Source organism: Arvicanthis niloticus, chromosome 29 (assembly GCF_011762505.2).
Source record: "Arvicanthis niloticus isolate mArvNil1 chromosome 29, mArvNil1.pat.X, whole genome shotgun sequence".
NCBI classification, from domain to species: Eukaryota; Metazoa; Chordata; class Mammalia; order Rodentia; family Muridae; genus Arvicanthis; species Arvicanthis niloticus.
The window spans coordinates 15,798,819-15,813,358 of NC_133437.1; positions in this window are offsets into that span (position 1 = coordinate 15,798,819).

Sequence of the window (14,540 nt, forward strand, 5' to 3'; positions counted from 1 at the left end):
TCATTTATATAAAGTATTTTGATTGTATCTGTCTCTCGTTTCCTTCCTTCAGCTTTCCCAGTGGCCCCACTCTGCCATCCTCTAATTCTTTTATTTATTTATTTTTTTGAATTAGTAACCTCCCGAGGCCAATTACTACCTCATATATCTGTATAAATATTGCTTTGGTCACTATTCTATTGCTGTAAAGAAACACAATGACCCAAGGCAACTCTCATGAAAGAAAATGTTTATCTGAGGACTTACTTACAGTTTCATAGCAGGAGGCATGTCTGCATTCTTGATACTGGCTCAGTAGTAGAGAGCTACCTCCCTGTTCCTAGATAGACAAGATGGGGGGTAGGGTGGAGGAAGAGGAGACACTGGGCCTGGCTTGGGGTTTTGAAACTCCAAAGCTTACTCCCAGTGACTCATTTCCTCCAACAAGGCCACGCCCATTCCAACAAGGTGAACACTTCCCAATCCTTCTAATCCTTTCAAGTAAAGGTGTTCTCTGGTGACTAAGCATTCAAATACACAATCCTAAGGGGACCATTCTTTTCCAAACCACCACAAATATAAAATATGAACTGGAGACAGGGACATTCTATGTAACCTTGGCTGTCCTGAAACTTTCTATGTAGAACGGGCTGGCCTTGAGTTCAGAGAGAACCACCTGCTTCAGCTTTCCAAGTACTGAGATTAAATGTATATGTCCAGCTTGACCAATTACTTTATATATAAATTCGTTTTACAATGTTGAAGATCAAACCCAGAGCATCTTGCATTCTTGATATGAGTTCTACCACTAAGCTATACCCCCAGCTCCTTATATTAAGTCTTTGTTTTTGTTATTGTTTTGTTTTTCAAGACAGGTGACCTCTGTGTAGCCCTAACTGTCCTGGAACTCATTTTGTAAACAAGGCTGGCCTCAAAGTCAGAGATCTTCGTGCTTCTGCCTCCTGAGTGCTGGGATTAAAGGTGTGCACCACCACTGCCCAACTTCCTTTAACCACTGACCAAAAACTAATATTCCCTTCATGTATATATAATAGAAAGAGACTATTTTATACTATGATACCAGAATCTGCCACTTTCTAGCTATGTAACTTGGGGTAAAACAAATCAAAACAAAAAAACAATATTCCCTGATTTTGTGAGGAGGAAATGAAAATGATTTATGTAAAAGGCTGGGAATCCCAGTGTTTCCTGTTTTCTACCTCAATTGATAAGAATAAATGATTCTTACTTAATTTGTGTTTTTATATTCACATTAGATGAACCATAAAGGAAAAAGATGCTTCATTTCCCTTTCAAATCCAAGTTGGTCCTAATTTCTCCCCTAAATTAAGAATAAACTTAAGAATAAGACATTCTCTAAGGAAGAAAATAAGATAGAATCATGTGATATCACTAACAGACCACAAGTCTCCAGGGAGAGACCCCAAATGTCTGTGTTCCAGGGGCCTGTGCTCCACCTCCAAACTGAATTGTACTTAAAGAAACACACTCATGGGGGCTGGGGGGATGGCTCAGAGGTTAAGAGCACTGACTGCTCTTCCAAGAGGTCCTGAGTTCAATTCCCAGCAACCACATGGTGGCTCACAACCATCAGTAATGGGATCTGATACCCTCTTCTGGTGTGTCCAAAGATAGCTACAGTGTATTCATATGCATAAAATAAATAAATCTTAAAAAAAAAAAAAAGAAAAAGAAAAAGAAACACACTCATGATCCTTAAACTTTTCTTAACTGTTTAATATAACCTTCTAAGGAGAATGAATTCTTGGATCCTAGAAGCATTTCTCCAGATCTCCCTCCCTTTCTTGCCATTTCTCTCATTCCCCAAAGCTATTCTAAAATCTCCCATTCTTCAAACCCTATAAAACACTACAAAGTCAACAAGATAGACTGTCAGTTCCCACTTAAATTTCCTGCATACACATAAACACCCAGTTTCCCCAGCACGATTTGTCTAAGAAGCTGTTTTTTCCAGTGTATAGTTTTGACACCTTTGTCAAAAATTAGTTGTCTATATCTATGTGGGTATATTTCTGGGTCCTCCACTTCATCCCATTGGTCTATGTATTAATCTGGGTTCTCTAGAGTCACAGAACTTGTGGAATGTCTCTCTATAGTAAAAGAATTTAGTGGAATGAATTACAGTCTGCAGTCCAACTAACTCAACAATGGTCAGCTGCGAATTGGAAGTGTAAGAATCTAGTAGTTGCTTTGACAAGGCCATGTGTTTTAGTTAGTCTTCTGTATATCCTGGAATCCTGAAGAAGTAGGTTCCGACAACTGTGCTGACAAGTAAGTGCAAGCAGGCAAAGAAGTGTGATTCTTCCTTCTTCCATCGTCCTTATGTAGGTCTTTAGTAGAAAGACCTACATAAGTGGTATTTAGTATACCACTATGCCTGGATTTGGAACTTGCTCTGTCCCAGGCTGGCCTTGAACTCAGAGATCTGCTTGCCTCAGTCTCCTGAGATTAAAGGTTATACTATCTTGCCTGGGCCTAAGCTTTTCATGGTCACTATGCCTCAAGATCTGGACCAAAAGTGTGTGTTATCCCAAGACAAGATCCAGGTCAGAAGTCTGTGTCTTCCAGGCTCAAGATGTGGATCCCAGGTGTGCCCTCCATTTCTGGATTGTCATTCATCCCAGATGTAGTCAAGGTGACAACCAGAAATAGCCATCACAGTCTACAGGTCAGTTTTTATGTCACTGACATAATGTTTTTGTTACTATAACTTTGTAGCATAGTTTGAGATTAGGTGTTGGTTATTTGGGGGGTGGGGGGAGGCCTGTTGTGTTTCTACATGGGCATTGGGATTTGTTATGAATCATTTTAAAACAAAATACGCATATATGTGCCTGTATATGCATGTGTGCAGATGCTCACAGAGTCCAGAAATCTCAGAACTCCCTGAAGCTTGAGTTACTGATAGCTATGAGATGCCCAAGCTGAGTGTTGGGAACCAAATTTGGATCCTCAGAAAGAACAGTCAGGGTCCTAACAGCGGAGCCACCTCTCCAGTCCCCAGGGTTAATTTTTACAATTCTGCAAAAAAAAAAAAAAAAAGTATTGGGATTTTGACATGGATTGTCAATCTGTAGAGTTCTTGTAATAATATAGGATTTTCACAATAAGAATTCCACCAGTCCAAAAGCATGAGAGGTTTGCACATCTTTTTATGTTTTTTTTTTTATTTCTTTCTTTAGTATTTTAAAGTTTTTCCTTCTTTCTTTCTTTCTTTCTTTCTTTCTTTCTTTTCTTCCTTCTTTCCTTCTCTTTCTTCTTTTTTTTCTTCTTTTTCCTTTCTCCTCTTTCAATCCTCCTGCCCCATCTCCCTTGTCCCCATTATCATCCTGTTTCCCACTCCTTCCTCCTCCTCTCTTCCTACAGAATCTCATGTAGTTTAGACTGGCTTTGGTTTTTAGCCAAGGATGGTCTTGAACTCCTTCTCCTCTAGCCTTACTCTCCAACTGTTAGGATTACAGACACATGGTAACTGTATCACTATGCCTGTAGTCTATTCTTTTTTATCCAGACTTTTCTTTTCACCATATCCCATGGAATCAGCTTCTATTCTATCTTCACAGATCTCTGGCTTTTGATTATCTATCAAAACCATGATATTTATTTGTGTATTATGTTGGAGTGATGGTTAATTTTAGGTGACAGCTGAACTTGGCAAAAGATGCCTAGACATTTTGACCGACATTATTTTAGGTGTATTTGTGAGGATGTTTTTGGATGATACTGTCATTTGAATCAGTAGATTTAGTAAGATGAATTGTTTCTTTTAATATTGATATCTCTGTCTGATCAACTGAAACCTGAATATGATAAAGGGATGGCCTTCCTATAAGGAAGAAGGAACATTGTCTTCTAAGCTAATCAGTCCTTGATAGAACCCGAGTCTATTGGCTTTCAAACCAAGACTCCACACCATTAGCCTTCCTGGCTCTCCACCTTGTTACAAACTTTATGGCCTCTAAGCCTTCATACCATAGAGCCAATCCTTTCCAAGTATGCATATTTTACAAATGTGTAAGTGTTACATTGTATAAGGGAAATGATTAAATGACCACTGTTCTTTGTGGTCTGTGACTACTGCAATTAGTAAAGATGGACTATTCATTTTGGTCCAACAGAAGCTCCCCAAAAGTGTTAAAGCAAAACCATAATGCCTCTTACCCTGGGAAATGGCATCAGAAAACCATATGTTCTGTGGCTTCTGGTCAGAAAAGACTGGAGAATATTAAACTAGATCAATAGTTATCAATTAAAATTGCTATGGAAACTACATGGGATGTCTAAAGGACATCTTGATGACCAAGCTGATAATCTAATAGGAGAAACTCAAGCACTGTCATATATTTAGCTTTCCTGGGTGATTCCAGTGCATTGCCTGTGTTTGTTCTCTGGTCTTCTGAGACATGATAGAACTCACTCCTAACTGGAATAAGAAAAATTGGCAACAGAGAAGACCAAAGCAGGTGTCTATGACACCCAAGCCCTTGCTCTAGTACTTGTGTGAGGTTTTGGCTCTCTGTTTATAATAATTAGATATCTGTAAAAATATATTCTGTAAAGAGTCTTGATGACTTATTTATTAATATCAAATTATCCACAATTCTGACTTCTTTCATGGATAATATAGGGTTAAATCATATAACTATTCTAGAATACCTCATTGATTTTTTTTTAAATACCAAAAACAAGTGAGTTTCTAAATGATTGAAAAGAACCAGACTTCTTGTCAGTAATACTAAGTTCTTAGAGAGAACCTGCATTTGATGTTTAAAACACACAGACAACTTCTCAGTTCCTATCAGGTAACAGCCTCCCAGGCCTGAGAAATTTAGAGAGAGAGCAAGGCATGGTGGTTGATGCTTCTAATAGCAGCAGCCAGAAAGCTGAGGCAAGAGGATTGCTATGAGTTTGAGGTCGGCCTGAATGCTTACACAGTGAGCTCAGGCCATCCTAAGCTACAGGCTGTATCTCAAAACAAATGCACACACACACAAGCATGTACACACACACAAGCATGCACACACACACAAGCATGCACACACACATGCACACATATATATACACACATGCTCACACACATACACACACACATCCACATGCATGCATGCACACACACACACACACACACACACACACGTGTGTGTGTGTGTGTGTGCACAGAGACTAGCTCTCAGAGAGATGGAGGGTTATTGCTCTTGAGTGGCCATTAAGGTTCAATTCCCCTGCCACATGCCTCTCCCTCCACTCAGTCAGCTCCTCGAAATGACTTTTCTGATTTACAGGGCAGAGGAGGGGGTATTCATTTCCTGTGTATTATTCCATTAGTTACTAATATCTGAAATCAGACTGAAAGATGGCATATGCTGAGGGGAAGGGCAGGGAAGAAGCTGTAATTGCATGCATTGTTCTGTTGGATACATGCTTGTTTGTTTGTTCTGCCAGTGGACTCAGTTCATCTGGTATCTTAGGTGACAAATCTTACCAAAGCCATGTATTTAAACTGTGGTAGAGAAGAATCCCTTTATATTTTTTTTCTTTTTATATGCCAGTAGAGGTAAGTCCTAAGTCTCATCACTTTTTAAAATTTATTAGGAAACCAGAATCTGAATTAGTATGCACTGCCATGTCCTTCCTAGGCTGCTCCTGAACGAGCATTCCCACTGAAACGAGGGTTTCTTCTCAAGACATTCAGGGGAACCAGGAGGCGGTGTGTCTCCAGTTAGATCCAGCATGGTTAAAGGGTTGGCATTTATTAAATAAAAAGCACACTGACAGAGGCTACCGCTAGATTAAAACAAAAATCAGGAAATGATGTCAACTCAGCTTCTAGAGAGATATATCCTGAATGAAGGACAAGTCCCAGCACCCCGACTGTGATGGCAGAGAGCAGTTACCTCTGACTTGTTGGTATTTGGATTAGCAAAGCCCAACCCAGGGCAGGAAGCACATTTTAAAATGGCTAAAGAAAAAAAAGCTTATGGTTGATAGGAGCTGTGTATCTTGTAAGTAAGCACAGAGATGTTTGAATGGGTAAAAATTGTTGGGTAAAATGTTAAGATGGCCATTTCAAATGACACGTATTTCACAAGACAAAGAGCAATCATCGTTGTGCGATCAATTAGCTGTGCTTCAGAGGGAGAAGAGGAACTCGCTTTTGGTCAGAAACATTTTGCTATCTTGTGTGTTTTATTTGTTGTCCTATCTCTGAAATTTACACATACTGCTTAAAAACCTCTCTTCTCTAGGGCGAAAACAATATTTCTTGTACACAGAGTATAAGTTATTATATTTGTACACATACAGAGTATCTTAAATACCCATTAGCCAAGTAGGTAACAGATTTTCTCCATTCTTCTTTATCCTAAGGACCGAAGTTGGTTTTCTTAATCATTGTATGGTTGGGCCCCGAAAATGAACCCTCATGAGTCCCAGGCCCTTTCATACAACTTTAACCCCTTGGACTAAATATTTATTTTCCCAGATTTCCTTGCAGTTGGTTGACTCTATTTGGTCTGGCTTTGACCAATCAGAATAAGAGAGAATTGTCAGGGTCACCCCGAATAATATCTTGCGTTCTGACAAAGGGGATAGATACTTCAGCAGACCTTCTGAAGGTGCTTCTTGTCCTCTGTCTGTGGTATTGATGCTGGTGCTCACAGCTGAGACACGCACTTTGTGTTGCTGCCCATGAGATGACAAGCATGATGGAAGATGGGAAGATGAGGAGAGCATCTGAAACGCTGACTAAGTGCTTAGAGCATCCAAAACGCTGACTAAGTGCTGACATGATTGAGTCCCTCAACCAGCCTTCAATTGCCCACAACTACACTGTTAGACAGTGAACAAAACAAATATAATTTTAATCCAGCGTTTTCAGATCTTCTGACGTTTGCCACATCTTAATCAATGTGGTTGCTGACCTAAGGTGTTATTATCATCATTCTGCAGTAGATATAATTTCCCTTCAGCCTGCCTTGTTTGTCTTCTTACTTAGTTTGTTATTCATTTTAAATGGGTATTAGCCTCTTTAGGAAAAGAAACAGAATTTTCCTCCCACAAATTCTAATAATTCTTACCCTAAAGAGTTAACTAGTTCTATGACAACATTAACCTTGAGCAGGTTATAGCAGTCATTTTCAGTAAGTGAGTCTGGCAAGTACTTCACATCTGAAAGGCTGGTACCAGGAACACAATAATGTATTGTTTCCATGTTGATGAATGGACAGTGCTGTGTATTTTTTTCTAAAGATAATTTTTTTTATTTGACTTCAAATTTTACAAAGTGCTTTCACGTGTATGAGTTAAATTGATTCTCACAACATCACAAGGTATGTGTTATTTTTAGCTCTGGCTTACAGATAAGGACATGAAGACTGGGGAAAAGTAAATGTCTTCCTCCTATAATTCAATTAATAACTCTAAGATCTTGGATTTATATCAACGCCTATATTTTTTCCACAATAGCACGTCATGAAAAACAGTCGCTTGAAGAGGTCTGAGTTTCTTCCTTCTAATCTTCAGCCCAAACATCCTACAATGTGTTTTTAATATGTTATAATAAATGTCCTTAAATGTAAAAAAAATAAAAGTATGTGATTTATTTGCCAAATTAATAACAAGTTACTAGCCTAAAGAGAAAAAAATACTTTAAGTCTGAGTATAACTAGACAGAAAAAAAAAATTTTAAGCCCTGAAAGATGACCAAAATAGGACTTGCAATTGTGATTTCTTTTAATGTGTTATTGCCTATGTCATATGCAGGAATTAATCACCCAGATTATAGACCCTTTAACAAATCAGTTACTGATCTAATCATCCCCAGACCTAGAAACATTGTCATCTCTCTCTCTCTCTCTCTCTCTCTCTCTTTCTCTCTCTCTCTCTCTCTCTTTCTCATGTGCATACATGTATGTATGTGTATTTATGTGTGTGCATGTATTTATGTATTTGTGTGTGTACGTATATATGTATTTGTGTGTATACATATATGTGTGTGTATTTGTGTGTGTACATGTATGTGCGGGGGGCGGGGAGGGAGGATAGAGAGATGCATCGTGCACCCATATAGAAAGAGAAGTAGTGTTTGAGTAGAGGCTTTGATCTCTCTACTTTGTTTATTTGAGACAAGATCTTTCACTCACTCATAGCTGAGCACTCCAGCTAAACTGCCTGGTCAAGAAGCTCCAGGATTCCTCTCTCTTATTTCCCCAGTGCTGGGATTATAAGCATGAGGAACAGCAACTGGCTCGGGATGGGACCCAGGGCCTCTGGTTTGCACAGCAAGCTGAGTAAAGCCATCTCTCCAGCCCGTTTTTTTCTCTCAAGCACATTAACAGTCTATCTTCTCAGAAGCTTTGGGTGTCCAGGGGTCTCTGTAGTTTCAAGGAAGAAGCACAGTAAGCTGAGGACATGAAACTTTTTCTCCTTCTAGAACTGAAGGATTTTTTTTTTTAAGAGAGAGAAAAGCAATTAATTTTTTTCATCAGTAATGGCAATTTGTAAGTGTAGCTTATCCATCTTCCACAGGGAATTGTCTCTTTTCCAAACACTTTTCTCCCCGTGCTAGGTTGGCTTAGAAACACTCTTACCAGTGTTTACTGCATGCCTTTGGAGCTTACCATCACATCCACATCCCCACAGGCAACAAAGGAAAGCTTGTGCATCGAGGACAGCTAGAAGCCTGTCAGACTGCCAGAAGAGTACAATTATGGCTCTGAGAATCCTCATTTTCTGTGTAAATTTTAAAAAATATATATTTTAAGATGGAAATTCATCTTCCCTGTGCAGAGAGCAAGGCCTACGGTCTGTAAGACAGTCAGCCATTAGGATGCCCACGCAAGGTTTGTCTTTCGAATATGCTCGGTTTATTCATACAAACATTCCTTATGATATTGTGTGCTAGCATAGACGTTTAACAAACGTTTCACCAAGCAGGGAACGCTTGTTTGGGCAGAAATGTTCCACTGGGGAATCTCCATCGAGGATGCTTCAGAAGCTTACAGGTTCTACCCAAGTCCACAGTGATATTTTTTTTAGCTGTAGCAGGCGAGAAGGTAGTACTAGGAAGTCTTAGAGAGTGTAGGCCAATGGCTAGTGTTGACAGGGAGGCCTGTGTAGACTCAACAACAGTTCAGTGGTCGCTGAGGCCAGGGCCCCCGCACAGAGTCTCAGGTCCTCTTGCTGAGGGATAACAGAGGGTAGAGAGTTTGGGGAGCACTAACAGTTTGATCTTAGAGACCCAAAGTTCCAATTTTTGTATCATTTCATTGGGCAGTAGCTTTGTATTTACAAGGCTCACAGTTTGAGGCTGGTTCACCAGCACATTCTCACCATGTTGGGGTTAGCTCACTAACATATCATGGTCTGTCCTGTACTAAGCACTCCTGAGCTGCCCAGTGACCTGTCAGGGGTTTGCTTCTGAGGCTTAGCTCTTCTCAGAGTTGCCCAATGGCAAGCTCAAACACCACGGTATTTCACGTCAGCAAAATGGTCTTTAAATTGCACAAAGTGTTTTTTAAGTCACACAAAATGGTTTTTAAGTTACGTTCCCAACACCTGTGGTTTTGAATTAAATTCATTTTCATTTAATGAATTTAATTACTCTAATAAAAGAAGAGTTCATAACTAAAACATTTGCGAATTTTGACTATGAAAACAGGTGTATCAATGGAGACAACAGCCCAAGACATCCATCCACAGATTTTGTTTATTAGGTTGTTGGGTTTTTTTTTAAATAATTATTTATTTATTTTATGTATACAAGTACACTGTTGCTGTCTTCATACACACCAGAAGAGGGCATTGGATCCCATTACAGATGGTTGTGAGCCACCATGTGGTTTCTAGGAATTGAACTCAGGGTATGAAAGAACAGTAACTACTCTTAACCACTGAGCCATCTCTCCAGCCCCTGTTGGTTGATTTTTTTTTAAGACAGAGTTTCTCTGTGTAGCCCTGGCTGTCCTGGAACTTACTCTGTAGACCAGGATAGCCTCAAACTTACAAAAAGCCACTTGCCTCTACCTCCCAAGTGCTGGGATTAAAGGTGTGAGCCACCACCACCAGGCCTCAGATTTTATTTTTGATATTCTGTTCCAATTTATTTGGTTGATCAAGCCTCCTTTTAGAATCAAGAGAAGACAAATGATCAGGGGAAATGTTAGGCACTAAGTACTCGTAGTGAACTTTACGAATATCCGCTGACTAAAAAGCCAGAAAGCCCAGGAAGCCAAAATTCAGAAACCGTAAACAACAAACTGGATAGCTGTCATTATAATGTCAGAAATGGGAATCTGATATGAATGGCGACACGGGCAAACATGCTTTCTGAATCTGCTCTCCACCAATGTTTCACTTCAGGTGAAGAAACATTTGAAAGGAATGGAGCTGGGGAAATGAGTGCTGTTGCTTGGTGATACCACAGACCTGATTTGGCTCCCATCCATCTACACTCAACAACACACCTCCCACCAGGTGAAGGCTGGGGGAGTTTACTGAAACCTAAGCTAGCTTGGATTTTTATTTTTTCCCCTGGCCTCTACTATATTTTATTTCTCTTCATCTGAAACTGTAGAGTGAAAAATTATAAAGGCCATCTTATGAAATATGTATAAATTTTTCGCCTTAGACCTTGGGCAGAAAAGCACCTGCCAGCAGGTTTGGGTCCATCTAATTAGTTACAGAGGAGGGGGGAGTTACAGTACAAAGGCCTGTTAAGAACATCCCAGGAACTGACTGGCCAAGGGAAGAACTACACCCTGCCCCATGGTACGGCCTACTAGTGTTCAAAAAAGGTAAAACAACCAATCCTGTGCACCCGCGCGAAAGTTCGATTTTTCCCTACCCCGCCCATATATAAGCGCTATGCCCCTGAGCCACGAGGTCAGTCCCTCTATCCCCTATGTGAGATATGGGGATATGGGCTGGCCCAGAGCTCTGATTTAATAAACCACCTCATGTATTTCACAGCAAGACGGTCTCTCGTGTGTCCTTTGGGTGCGTGTTATCCTGTGACTTAAGTGGACCCCTTTCTGGGGAGTCCCGGACCTTTCAAAACAGCTAAATACCATGGTGGCCCAGTCAAGAGGGTGATTGTGAAACCAGCAAGACAGGATTTTATCCAATTTTCTCATGGGCATCTTTATGTGTGGGAAACATTTATGAAGCATTTAAATAAAAACATATGAAATTCAAATAATTTTAGAACTTTATACTATTATTGACTGATTGCTACAGGGAAAAATTCCATGACTAAATGGATCAGACATGGTTACCAATATTTAAATACTCATGTGCATTTTAATACTGGAAACCTTTTCTGTAATTTATATCCTTACGTGGAGCCACAGTCTGTAAAACACCTGAAGACAGTCTGAAGAGAGTAAGCAGTCATCCTGCAAGGCAGGCCCTACACCACTGGAGGCCCTAAGATGCCTGAGTGACAGCTGAGAAACCTTGGGAAGTCACCTTAACCTTGGAGGCAGACATTCCCCCTGCCTTCATCCCCAGAGAGCTGCATCTCTGGGCAAATGATTTTTGCCCATTGAGGCCTCATAACATGAATAAATTTTAAAGGCCTGATACTAATATTTCATTCTGATTTTTAAGTATAACTGCTCATATTTATAACCATCCATACCCTCGTTGTCATATGTCTCATCTACGACTGTTAAGGTCTGTCTTCAGCTTAAACCATGCACATTACCAACACGCTAGAGCCAATATTTGCTAGTTCCTGTGTCTACAGTCATCAATAGTTGATGACTATTACATAGTTACCATGTTGACTATTGCATATAGTAACTATGTTGACATAGTTACTAACATAGACGGCACTGTGGGTTTCATATTAACAAGTTGGCAAATATCTTTTTCTTCCTTCTGAAAATATTGCTATTTTTCTATCTGACTAGCATCTGATGCCGTCAGTGGCACTCACTTGGTCAAGCAAGATACAACATAATAAAATACACATTTTTATTCTAAAGTATACCCTCACCTTAGACGACTCTTAATTAATATTTCGTTTCCCTCCACAACTGTTCTACATTATGCAACTTTTTGCTTGGTGTTTGGCATATAAATAAATGGCCGAGTGTACCCGGTGTAATTAGAAGTGCTGATGTGACCACCCAAGCTGAGCAAACAACAGCTACACTTCCGGGGAGCTGCTGACCAGAGAGTGAGAGCCCAGTGCCAAGGGCTTTTGTCACAATGCAGTTCACAGCAATGAGCAGGGTGGTTAGAGAAGAGCAGGACTGTGTGGGTAAAAAAATCGGCTGGGAAACGGCAGGGTCCATCAGGACACTCTGTGTGTACTTGGCTGGGAACGCTCTAGGTTCCTCCAGCTGGAAGTTAGGCCGGCTGCTCACTAAAGGCCTCTCCACCGCTCCTCAAGGCGTGGCCCCAACACAAGAGGAAGTCCTTGCGTTTCCAAAACCAGTTTATTGGCATGGCAGATGGTGGGTGGATCTGGATGCACACCCCCTAAAACCTAGGGCAGACCTGAGTTAAATAGGGAGGGGAAGAGGGGGGAGGGGCTGGGGAAGAATGCTTAATTGACTCCACCCTCTGGCCTTCAGGTACCTCATTAGTATGTAAATCTCTCTAGGGCCTGGTGCCTGTTTATCATGCCCACCTGTGTATGTGACTGAAGGGTGCAGGTTGAATGGAGATCAGACCTCATGTCAGGCTCCACAGGACTGTGTGTTCCAGGCAGTGACACTCAGGGGCAGGGTCTCAATGTTGGAGAATGGTAAGGAGAGCTAAGGTAGAAGACCGTCACAGATTGTCATGGACAACCCAACCTAAAACTACTCAGGCAAAACTCCAGAAAAATTGCAGCTTGATCAAAGTCTTCAGAGACATCCAGTTGTGTCACCTAAAGCACTCAAGTCCAGACAGGACAGTCACCGATGTCCTGCTTCATGTAGAAGGTGGTGGGATTTGTTCCATGGTGCCTACTTACTCCTCTATTATTTTTGAGGAAAAAAAAAAAAAAAAAAAAAAAAACCAAAGCACGTAGCTAATTTGATCTTGCACAGGGCATAAGCACTTACAATGATGAATAGGAATGATTCCGAAAAATATTTAGCAATTAACTGTAGACGAAATGAACCTTTTAAATGATGGAATCTGGGGTCAGGAATGTGGCTCAGTGGTAGAGCATTTACCTGTCATGTGCCAGGTCTAGAGTCAATTCCTATCACCACTTGCACAAAAGAAAACAACAAAACCAACACATTAAAAATCCAATCTAAAATACAGAATTCTAAAGATTCCAAAGTTCTCTTTCTATATTATGCATTTGAGGCTGATCCAGGAAGGACATACAATTTTCTTAAAGTCCTAGGACAAACTCAAGGATTCTGAACTCTGGATTAATTCCTTTCTTATATAATATAATGCTACTTTTAAGTGTCAATCTACAAGTTTGAGATATTAGACATCAGTAAGCTTGTCAGATCCACATGAACAAAGACAATTATGGATTTGAGACAATCTTACCAAAAATTCTATTTCCCAGCATGTTAACAATATTTTTGATGAAGTTTAACAAATAATTTTGAACTTCAAAAAATTTAACTGACATATAACAAGGCCACATGCTCCACTATGTCCATAGCAGCCTTACTGATAATAGCCAGAAGCTGGAAAGAACCCAGTTGTTCTTCAACAGAGGAATGGATACAGACAACGTGGTATATTTTCACAATGGAGTACTACTTAGCTATTAAAAACAATGAATTCATGAAATCCTTAGGCAAATGGATGGAACTAGAAAATATCATCCTAAGTGAGGTAACTCAATCATAAAAGAACACACATGGTATGCACTCACTGTTAAGTGAATATTAGCCCAAAGCTCAGAATAACCAACATACAATTCACAGACCACATGAAGCTCAAGAAGACCGAAGTGTGGGTACTTCAGTCCTTCTTAAAAGGGAGAACAAAATACTCACAGGAGCAAAAACGGAGACAAAGTATGGAGCAGAGACTAAAGAAAAAGCCATCTAGAGACTGCCCCACCTGGGGATCCATCCCATATACAGAAACCAAATGCAGACACTATTGCTGATGCCAAGAAGTGCTTGCTGACAGGAGCCTGGTATCGCTGTCTGTCCTGAGAAGCTCTGCTAGAGCCTGACAAATACAGAGGCAGATGCTCGCAGCCAACCATTGGACTGATGACTGGGTCTACAATAGAGGAGTTAAAGGACTGAAGGCGCTGAAGGGATTTGCAACCCCATAGGAAGAACAACAATATCAACCAACCAGACCCCCAGAGCTCCCAGGGACTAAATCACCAACCAAGGAGAACACATGGAGGGACCCATGGCTCCAGCTGCCTGTGTATCAGAGGATGGCCTTGTTGGCCATCAATGGGAGAAGAGGCCCTTGGCCCCATGAAGGCTTGATGCTCCAGTGTAGGGGAATGCCAGGGCAGGGAAGCGGGAGTGGGTGGGTGGGTGGGTGGGTGGGTGGGGGAACACTCTCATAGAAGCAGGGGGAGAGGG